The sequence below is a fragment of the Pteropus medius genome, unplaced genomic scaffold, assembly GCF_902729225.1.
Source record: "Pteropus medius unplaced genomic scaffold, Ma_sr-lr_union100, whole genome shotgun sequence".
Lineage (NCBI taxonomy): Eukaryota > Metazoa > Chordata > Mammalia > Chiroptera > Pteropodidae > Pteropus > Pteropus medius.
Genome location: NW_024346819.1, coordinates 640,539 through 651,468, shown reverse-complemented (window position 1 = coordinate 651,468; position 10,930 = coordinate 640,539).

The window sequence follows — 10,930 nt, the reverse complement described above, 5'->3', positions numbered from 1 at the left end:
ACCCATCCACTCCACGGCTAGCTCTACCTGATGAGTACGAACGGGGGTGCCCAAGCAGGTGTGGGACCTCAGACAGCCGTTCTGCTCATGTGCTTGACATGGGAGGGCGGCAGCTGCAGGCCTGGCTGGCCCCGCCCACCAGCGCCCTGCCTCTCCCCCGCCCTCCGCCCTCCGCCCTCCGCCCTCCGTGGTGTGGCCTGGCGCTTGGTGGCTGTGGCCTCGTCGCCCCTCGGGCGATCTTTCAGTTTCCCAAATTCCTCCTGCATTTCTCAGTTCAAACTCCAGAGAGCCCTGAGCGCCAGCGTCTGTGTGCCAGGCTTTGGGCGGGAGGTGGACGTGGGTCAGGGCCTGTCCCCGGCCGGGGGAGGGGTGTGGGGGCGAGAGCCAGGACTCCTGGGGGGCAGAGCGCTGGCACTGGCCTCTTCGTTTGAGCCTCACACACGCTCACCGGAGGGCTTCATCGATCTTAGATTCCGATTTGCAAACTCGCTAAAACGCACGAATGACCCTAAAGTCAACGCCGTGCCACCGTCGTCTGTGGACAGTGCAGAGCGGCAGGGACGTTGCGAGCTCGGCGGAAGTCCAGCAAGGCCACCTGTGCCTCCTGGTTCATGTCTCGCTGCGGGCGAGCGTCCCTCTCCTGGCCTGTCCGGCCTGCATTTGCGCCCGTTCCGGATTTTCGTTGGAGACTTCTCTGTTGAAGGTGGCCTTGCGCACGCGCTCATGCGCCCTCGGTGTCCGGGGCGCTCGGAGGCTGGGTGTGCCTCCTGGAGCACCGTGGGCTGCGTGAGGTCCTCTGAGCCTGAGCCCCGGGCTGGTGTCCTGAGCTCTGTCAGAGACTCGACTGTGTGTGCCGAACAAGGCGTCCATCAGAAAGTCCCACGAGACAGTGACGCGCCCGTCGGCGACGAGGATGTACCAGGGGCTGGCGGCGCCCGGGCCTGTGCCCCGGGAGCGATGGCTCGTCCCCGCCGATGCCGCGTTCGTGGAGACTGCACGGACCATCAGTGCTGTGCCCGGGCTTCCCGAGACCCGGTGTGCATCCCGTGCCCGGGCGCGGTGGCACTACTCCTCAGGGTGTCCAGCTGTGGCCGCCGTGTGGGCAGCGTAGCCCACTCAGTTGAGGAAGCTTCGCTACCGAGGCTGGGGTGTTGGCAGAGCTGGGGGTCTCTGTCCGTGGCCTGGCTGCCCTTGGGAGCCTGTGTGAGAGGCTGCACGGTGGTCCCGCAGTCCCCCAGGCAGTGAGTGGCCACCTTGGGTACCGCTGGGGCCAGGCCTGGGGACGCAGCCTGCAGAGCAGAGGGGAGCTGGGCTGGGCTGTGGTCGGCGGCCTGGGGCCTCTGCCGACCGGGCTGCCCCTCACCTCCCAGCCTCCCCTGGCGGCCTCGGTTGCCCAGCGAGGGTCCGGGCGGGTGGGTGGTCTCCTTGCTTCTGCACAGACGACTCAGCCCGGCCGAGGATGGCTCACTCAGCTGTGACTGTCGTGTGGCTGGGCCATGACGTGGTCTTCTGCTCGAAGAAAAGTTTCTGTGGCGGAAGATGGGACAAACAGCGGGGCCTGGTGGCCCTGGTCCTGGGAATGCTGGGGTGCGGTCCCGGGCACCCCAGAGGGGATCCCCAAGGGTCTTCTCAGGGCTTCGAGGGGAAGGGGCTACCTGAGGCCCGTAGTGCCCCAAACCCAGCGTCTGCACTGACGCATCGGTTCCTGCTCACCTTGCCGTTGGCCTTGAAACTGCAGGCTGAGAGCATGGGGGTCCGCTCTCCACTGCCCCTCTCCCCTCTAGGGGCAGGGCTGGGGCGGGCGAGGCGGAGGGGGCCGGGGCAGGGGTACGGTGGGGCAAAGGGGAGGAGAGTGGTAAGGCTGCAGAACCGGGTCCTTCCTGGGGTTGCCGGAGGGGCGGACACTGTCTGGAACTCCCTGCCAGTGGTTTGGGCCACCAGACTGTGTTGCTTAGAGATGGGGTGCCAGCCTGGGCCTCGTGGGTCCGGACAGCTTTATTTTGGGGGGAAATGGGTCATAGACATGTTTACGAATGGAACGAGGCTGCTGGGGGTGGGGTGTGCCTGCAGGTCCCCCTCCAGCCCCCGGCCTGCAGCCCCCTGCTCATCCCAGAGTCAGCGGAGTCTGGTCTGGCTCCGTGCCGCCCCAGAGGGCTGCGAGCCGCGTCACCTCTGTGGGAAGCAGCCGCTGACACCGTGGCACCCCCACAATGAAGAGCTGGCTCTCCGCGGGAGGTGGGGGGTGGGGCTCCTGGGGGCCAGGGGCAGCTCCGCTCCCCGAGCCCCAGAGCCCCAGGCCAGGCCTCCGGCCGCCCCTCCGGGCCCTCCCCGCCGCCCCACTCTCTCTCCTGTAGGGCAGAGGGCTGGGGGGCCCTTCGCAGACACCGCCTGTCAGCCGTCTTCCCGTGGCCTCGCACAGGCTCTCGGCTCAGCAGGGCGCCCCTCTCAACTGCCTTTCTTCCACCCCACACCCCACAACTCCCTCTGGCCCCTCCAGGGCCTCCCTCCCTCCCCCCAGGAGACTGCCCCCTCCCCGCCCTGCCGTCCCACCGGCCGCTGACCCGGTCCTCCCAGACAACCCCAGACGCAGGCCTGTGCGAGCGTCATCGCTCCATGGTCAGGCCCATGCTGCCTCTCTGGGGGGACTCAGGACGCCCCTCACACTGTGCCCGCTGCGCGCCCAGCACACCGCCCTCTGGGCCTCAGGACCCTGCTTTGCCGCTGCCCGTCACGGCCCAGGCCCCTCCCCAGGGAGGCCCTCTCCGTCATCAATCCCTTATCACCTCGGTCATATTTTTTTTTGAAGTTAACTAGAAATAAAGCTCTAATTTGAAGCCGAGCAGTGACTGAATGTGACGATGGGTGGTGGCGGCTGTCACCGGCTGTCACCGAGGCTGGGAGGCGGACGGCTGTAGCCGCCCTGGGGGAGGAGGCTGCATGCAGGGCAGGCCCCGACGGGGGCGCGGAGTGGAGCCCCCACCCCGGCGCATGAGGGCCATGTCTCGTGCCACGGAGGAGAGGGACAGCATGGCGCAGGACTTCTGCTGGCTTCCCCGGACCTTCCTGCTCTTTGCCCTCTTCGCGTTTTAAATCGGATCCACTTTTGACGGAACACAGAACGCGTTCGTGAGATCCAGGTGAATGCCTGCGGTGGGGGGGGGGGAGGCAGGGGACGCCCCACGGCTACAGCTTCCTGGGAGCCCTCCAGAAGGCCCACCCCTCATCCCCACACCCCACGCACAGCCCGGCTGGGGAGGGACGGGTGATGTTTGCTGAGTGAGTTGGCAGGAAGCTCAGTGTCTGTTGGGGGCACATGGGGGGTACAGTTTGAGTGACCCCAGAGCCCCAGAGCTCCTTAGAGCTCCTTCTGCCCAAGACCCCACCTTGCCATCTCTGGCGTCTCCTCCACAGGCTGGGGGTGCTCTAGTCCCGCCCCGACGGTGGGCTTCAAGTGTGTGTGTTTGCCCCAGGGCGAGGGGTGTGGGTGCCAGGTTCAGTCCTGGCCAGGGGACCCTGCTGGCAGCCACCGACAGAGCCAGGGCCCTTCTGCCTCCCACTTGTGATGGCAGAGGGCCCCTCCCATCCTCCCTGAGCAGCGGCTCAGGATGAGTCATCCGGCACCCACTTTCTGGAGCTGCAGAGGCCGAGAGGTGTGGCCAATGGGGTGACAGGCAGGCTGGGCATGAGTTTGGGAGGTGCAGCGGCCTGGGGGGGGTGGGTGCAGCCTGACCCTGCCCCGCTGGGCCCTGTGCAGGCAGAGTGCCACTCACAGCTCATCCCAGAGCTGTGGGCCTGGCCCGACCTGCCTGGGGAGACCCTGCTAGAACCCGGTGACGCCCCCATGGGCAGTGGGCACTGTAACTGGACCTCCTGGGCCCAGATCTTGACTCTGTGCTTATCCGCTGCCCACGCTTGGACTGGCGCCATGGCTACAAGGTGCTGGGGGCCCCTGTGGAGTGGGCATGTCCCTAACAGTCCGCCTCGGGCCACTGGAGGATGGGGTGGGATGAGGTGCGTGAAGCCCTCGGGTCAGTGTCTGCTGTGTGTGAAAGTGAGCATCTCGTCCAGGCAGGAGGCGAGGCCAGGCCAGCTGCTCCTTAATGACCCGGAGGAGTGGCGGTGCCTAGGCTACTTTAGATTGCGGGGGGGTCAGGGCAGCTCCCCTGAACACAGCCAAGTGGGGGAGGGGGAGACTCAGCAGATGCGGTCTGGCGGGGGGCCTGGGGGTGGGACTGGACTTTGGGTGTGAAAGATCCCCAGCGGGGAGAGAAGCTGGGGGCAGGGCCAGGGGAGGCCGGCTGTGGGGTGGCTCAGACGTGGGCGTGGCGCGTTGAGAGCCGGCCTATGCTGAGCGCGTGGTGTGCGCGCTCTGGTCTCTGCGGACAGAGAAAGGCCACCGCCCGGCTGTCCCGAGGACAGTGGGAGGCCGGTGCCGGGCAGTGGGGGCACCGGGCCCCTTGGGTATCCGCTGAGGATGAGGCGAGCTTAGGCTCATGGGGACAGCTGGCAGTTTTCAAAGGCTGGGGACACTCAGGAGCCTGTCTCGGCCACTGCGCTGACTTTCTCTGGGGCCTCAGTCCCTGCTCAGCCCATGAATCCCTGGAGACAGGACAGAGCAGCTGGGACCCTGCAGGAGCGGCCACCAAGGTGACAGAGCCACTCTGGGCCTGGGACACTGGGAGCTTGCTTATCTCTCTGGACGGCTTGGCGGGCGCTGGGCCACTGGCCGGCCTCATGGGGTGTGGGCCAAGCCCCCAGCAGAGTGAGAACAGAGCTGGCCAGGTGCCGCGCCCCCCACCGGCCCCGACACAGGACACAGCAGGTGCCAGCCTGTGATGGGACACACGCTGAGCTCAGCGCCTTTGACCCGCACACAGCTCTGCCCAGCTGGTGTCACCGCCTGCTCGTGGACCCAGGGTCCAAGAGGCTAAGGGCTGGCTGAGGCCACGCAGAGGGCAGGTGCTGTGGCTGGGACACGTTCAGGGGCCCTGCAGGAGCAAGCCGCCACCTCAGAGTGGCAGAGCCCGCCCTGGAGAAGACCCCCGCTTACTTCTTGTCATCCACAACCAACAGGGGCAGGAATGGCCTCAAAGTGGGAGCAGCGCTCAGCTGGGGAGCCCGGAGGAACCCCAGGACCTACCCAGACTTTGAGCGTCCATGTCTGTGGCTGGAGTGGCCTCGGTCAGGAGGCCTGGCCTGTGTCCTGGGTCCCCAAGGGGTGGCTGATCCTGTGAGGAAGCAGCATGCTGGGTCTGGGGTCTGGGGTCCCGGGGCCCCCCTGGCTCTGCGGTCCTGGGAGAAGGGCCTTAGCCTCCTAGAGCCTGGGATTCTGCAGCCGTCAGCCGTCAGCTGGAGCTGGGGAGCTGGGGAGCTGTCATCTTCCTGCGGCTGGGAAGAGGTGCCGTGACAGCAGGATTCTGTGTTGGGGACCCTGCCAGGTGTTGCCTGCCTGCGGGGACGCCCCGTGGCCATGGCCTGCCAGCAGGGGAAGGAGAGAGGAGGGGTCTCTGTCGAGCTGAGCGTGTCTTTAGGGGCTTCCAGGGGAAGGGTCTGAGGGGTGACAGGGGGCCCAGAGCAAGGTGCTAGTTGGTGGGTCCAAGTTAGTGTCCCCGCAGGACCTCTGGGTGGGACATCCTGCTCAGCCTCTGGCCCTCATTGTCCTCGGAGGTCTGCTTTCTGTTCCTGCTTCTGGAAACTTCTCCCTTGGGGCTCCCTCCTAGGCCTCCCCTCCCCCTGCACACAGCCCGGCCCCTTCCATGGCCTACTCCCCACACCTCTCCCCACCCGGGACCCTGAGGGGAGCCCCTGGACGTGCTGGCCTCCCTGCTGTGCACTGTAGGGTGCTGAGGCCAGCAGGTGGGTGGGAGGCGAGGCCTCTCGGGGCCTATGGGGGGATAAGCCGCTGGGACCTCGTCAGGGCCAAACCCAACTGGGAGGGCAGGCCCCCCCGGCCCCCCCGGCCTGGGTTGGGAGAGGGCCTGGTAAAGTTTTCCCAGCTTCTCCACTCTGCCTTCTCTGGAGGGGTCCTGGGGGCCCTGCTGGGAGGGGGAGGGGCGGGTGGGGCTGAGGCCCCTGCCCCATGAGTCACGCCCTGGAATGAAGGGAGCTGCTGCGCCCCCAACGTCTCCTTGGGACAAGCAGGAAGAGGCGTGGGGGGGTGGGTGCAGGGCAGGCGCAGTCTCGGCCCTGTCCTGCTTGTCCCTGGGCTGACTGTATGGGGCTCTCTTCCCCCCTAGGGCCCAGTGAGTCAGTGGATGGGGTGTCTGGTGCTCTGCACAGCAGAACCAGGCCCCACCGGGCTCTTGCTAAGGGGATTTTGGGGCCCCCCACCCCGGTTTAAGGACCCTGGCGCCTACAGGGCTGTTTCGAGTCTAGCATAGCACTGGGTGCCAAGTACCAACCCCCCCCACGCCTCCAACATGTTGCAGGGGCCCAGATGCCCCCTGTGCCCGGGGGCCTGGGGACCTCAGCTCAGACCCTTAGGGCAGCCCCGGCGGCCCATTCCCGCCCCTGGCAGCCGCGGGGTGGGGCTGTGGGGGGCTCTGCAGGGGCCCTTCCCCTTGCATGGTGGGCGGGTGCAGGCATGCCCTCCTGGCCGCGGCAGCCCCCTGGGAGGCACTGCCTGTCCACCCTCTGGAGCCGTGGCACGTGCCCCATGGTGCAGCGTGCAGACAGGGCGGCTGAGGCCCAGGCACCCCAGTCTCCCTACGGGTCTGGGGGTGCCAGCGCACGGGGTGTCAGGTGTATCTTAGCGGGAACCTCCTGTCCAGACCACAGCTTACAGACGGGCTGCTGAGAGCCGAGCCATGTCCGCCCTCCCCCGCATGCCCCACGAACAGATGTGGGGTGTCTTCCTAGATGTGCTGTCGGCCTCTCTGGGTTTCTTGTCTGAGACAGGGCTGCAGGAAGCCGCTGGTGGAGGCGCCTGCGGGGCTGGCCCAGCCCCAGTAAGGGGCAGCCCCCACGCCCGGCGTGCCTCTCGTCCAGCGATGGGAAGTAGTTGGGAGCCTTTTGGCTGTGAGAGTCAGAAACCCAACGTACTGGAAGCCAGGAGAGGAAGTGGAGTCAGTGACAGAGGTCACGGGACACGGTGGGGCCCGGCCAGCGCAGCCCTGCCCTCTGCCGTCCCCGCTTTGCCCGTCAGCATTGTCCTCCCGGGGCTGGCACCGCGCCTGCTGCGGCCGCTGGCTCGCCGCTCCCTGCCTGGGGTCACTCGGAGGGAGGCGCGTTGCCGATGAGATGCTCCTCCCCATGAAGGAATGCTGGGGCAGCCCCTGGGGCGGGAGGGCCAGGGGGTGGGGTGCTGGGAAGTGGGGGCCTCGCTTCAACCAGGGGGCAGTTATCCAAAAGAGGCGGGCTAGAGGTGAGCCCTGATAATGAGGCGTGGCTCTCAGTGCTCCCAGCGCCCAGGCCAGTGAGGTGTCCTGACTGGACACCAGGGCCGCGGAGGCCTCTGAAGGGCTGCTGGGACATGCCAGCGAGCTCAGGCTCAGCCTGGGGGAGGTCAGCTGTCTGGGAGCAGCTCCTCAGTGTTGGGGATCGAGGGGCTGCCCTTTGTGTGAAGTCAGAGACTCTGACAGGTCTCCAAAGCCTGCAGGTAAGCCATGTTACCCCTCCCCACGTCAGGGACATGTGGCCCCAGCACACAGGCGGCCTCGTCTGGGGCGCAACAGTGTCCCCGTCTACAGATACAGAGTCTGAACAGAGGTAGTGAGACGGGTCAGAGCTGGGTGTCCTCCCATCGGCAGGCGCTTCCTTTGCTCCCATCCTGACTCTGCCGAGCGATATTTAAGGCTGCTCAGTGTTAACACCCTTACATCATCCCTCCATCATCATCCATCCATCATCATCATCCATCCATCCATCCATCCATCATCCATCATCATCTTCATCATCCATCCATCCATCATCCCATCATCCATCCATCATCCGTCATCATCATCATCATCCATCCATCCATCCATCATCCATCCGTCATCGTCCGTCCATCATCGTCCATCAATATCCATCATCATCCATCCATCATCATCATCCATCATCCATCATCATCCATCCACCCATCCATCATCATCCATTCAAAATATTCATCCGTTCACCACCACCTGTCCGCATTGTCCTCACAAATATGCTCTCCCAGTAATCCCATCTGTCTCTGTCCAGTCAAATTCTTGATATTCCCCACCCACCCACCCGTCCATCCGTCCTCTCACACCCAGGATGAGAGGCGGGGCGTTTCCACGGCGTCCGCAGGCTTCCCTGGTGCCTTTTTCTGGTCTCCAGTATATTGTGGATACAAATAACCAGAGAAACGAATCTCAGAGCTGGTGGAGAGAAGCTGCTTCCTCAGCCTGGTACGCAGGTGTGCCCAGGTCATTCTCACCACCGAGGCCTTGCAGCCAGGTGCACGTCCTCTCCCTGCTCCAGGTCCCCTGCAGCTGGGCCTGGGAGTGGGGAGCTCTGCAGCAGGAGGGAACAAAAGGCCGTGGCCACCCACCCACCGGGGCTGCCATTCCTTTAGCTCCCATGTCAGCTCGGGGTCACCTGGCCAGAAGGACAGAAGGCCTTTGTATCCTGGACGTCATCCGCTCTGCATGGGGGCGGGAGGGGAGGATGGGCTGCATTCCTGGGGGTGGGGTATCACCAGGACACAAGGGCTTTATGTCTGAGCTGCTGGCAGAGTGTCAGCCACATGGTAGGACCCAGCTGGGGCCCCGTGGCTGCGGCACCCCTGAGCAGCCCACAGGCAGTGGCAGGAGAGGGGGGGGCCTGTTCCGCCTGCAATGTCCAAGGTGGGAGCTCAGTCTTGAGGAGGACTCAGTGCCCGAGGCCCCTGGCGTGGCTACTGGCCTCAGGGACGGTGCCTCAGTCAGCTCGGGCTGTCATAGAGTATTGGGCTGCGTGGCTTCAAGAGACATTTGTTTTTCATGGCTGGAGGCCAGAAGTCCAAGACAAAGGGGCCAGGGGGTGCTGGGGTGCTGGTGAGCGCTCTCCCCCTGGGTCGCAGGTGGCCCGTCCATCTCTGTCCGCATGCAGCAGAGGGAGCGGTCCCTGGTGTCACGTCCTCCTCTTATGAGGCCACCAATCCCATTGACCTCGGCCCACCTGCTGACCTTATTTAACCCCTATCACGTCCACAGGCCCCACCTCCAAACACAGTCAAGTGGGACTCAGGACTCAACAGGAGAATGTGGGGGGCACTCGATTCTGCCCAGGACAGGCAGCCACCACGGGGCTGCCCTCGGAGGGGCTCCGGGGGTTCACACTCCCCACTCGCTCCCTCCCCAGGCATGACCCTTCCCCCAGTCACCTCTCTCCCACAGCACTGCTGGCTGCAGGGGAGGGCACCTGCGAAGAGGGGAGGGCCCCATCCTGGAGGGGGTGCAGGGCCCCCACCCTAACCCTAACCCATAGAGAGGCTGAAAGTGAACACTGGCCGCGGGGGGCTGCGCCTCTGGTCGGGGTGAGAGGTGAAGCCGCCTCTGTGCAGGCTTGGCGCCTGCCATTTCTTTGGCCACTGACTACCTCCCTGAGCTGGGCAGGGACGGGACCTCGACAACGCCAGCCGGGGTGTGCTCGTGAGTGGCAGCAGGGGTGGCCCAGCCCCTTCTCTGCTGAGGCCGAGACGCCTTTTCAGATGGCAGAAGAGGGAGTGGGCTTTGGGGGCCGGTCTCCCTTGGCCAGGGCACCCCGGTGCCATCCTCTGCATCCTGCCCAGACTCCTGGCTGACGCTGGCTCCCCCCAGACACCTGGAGAAGTCCCAGGAGGCAGGAATGGGTGGATCTGGGGAACTATGACACCCAAACGAGACCCCAGTGGGAACCCCTGGAGTCGAGGCCGTCTGGAGCTGGGGTGGGTGAGTGGGGAGACGGGTAGCTGGGGGTAGCAACGGCTGGGACGTTGAGCCCACGGCCAGGCTGCAAGGTGAGGGTTGATGAGAGCAGGTGATGGCCGCTCATGGCCCCGTGGCCACGCTGGCCTCCAAGCCCAGGCAGGCGGTGAAGGTAAAGCGCTGGCGAGGGGCCTGCTGGGAGGTGGGCGTCAGGGCAGGGGTCGGCACTGGCTCCTGTGGAGTCACCACGTCGAGCAGGTGTCTGCCACCAGCCGGGTGTCCTGCAGGCCGGCACCATCCTGGCACTATTGCCCAGACAGTGGCAGGCCCCTCGGGTCAAGGGCTCTGTCCTGCGGGACCCTCCCCCCTTCCACAGCCGCCAGGCACACGTCCGGGCTGTCACCTGGGCTACAGAGGTGGGAGGTTCCCACGGGCCCCTTGGGTTTGACGCATGTGCCAGAGCAGCTCACGGACTCGGGGAGCTTCACTCACCAGGTCACAGCGTCTGGTGGAGGAGGCGGCTGGGGGTGGCCTGGCAAGGCGCTGACATCCGGTCAGGGGAAGGGGCGCAGAGGCCCCCCCCGTCCGTGTCCACCAGCCGGAGCTCCCAGAGCCCCGTCCAGGGCTTCGTGGGGGCCGCGCTCCACAGGTGCCACTGATGAAGCCACTAGCCACTGGCCCCTGGCGACAGGTCAGCCTCCTGCCCTCCGCCTTCCCCAAGGCTGGGGGATGGGCTGAAAGTCCCAATGCTCTAGTCACAGGGGTGGCTGCCCAGGTGACCGGCCCTCAGCCTTACTGACCTAGGGTCACCTCATTCCCATTGCAGAAGACACCTCGGTCAGCCTCACCACCAGTTCCCAGGGTCTGGGCAGGCACAAGAATGAAGGCCAAGCGCGTGTCCCCATGTTGCAGGGAGGCCACGGTGTGAAGCAGTCGTCAGCGTGGAGGGCCGGAGAGCACACGCCGAGCACGAAGACATAAAACCCGGGGAGTGACACGGGTCTGTCTGCGGAGTCCGAGGAGGACACTCTCCGCATGAAGCAGGAAAAACCCCGCGGCGAAGACGGCCCAGTGGAAGCGTCCGGAGGGGCGGCCGTACC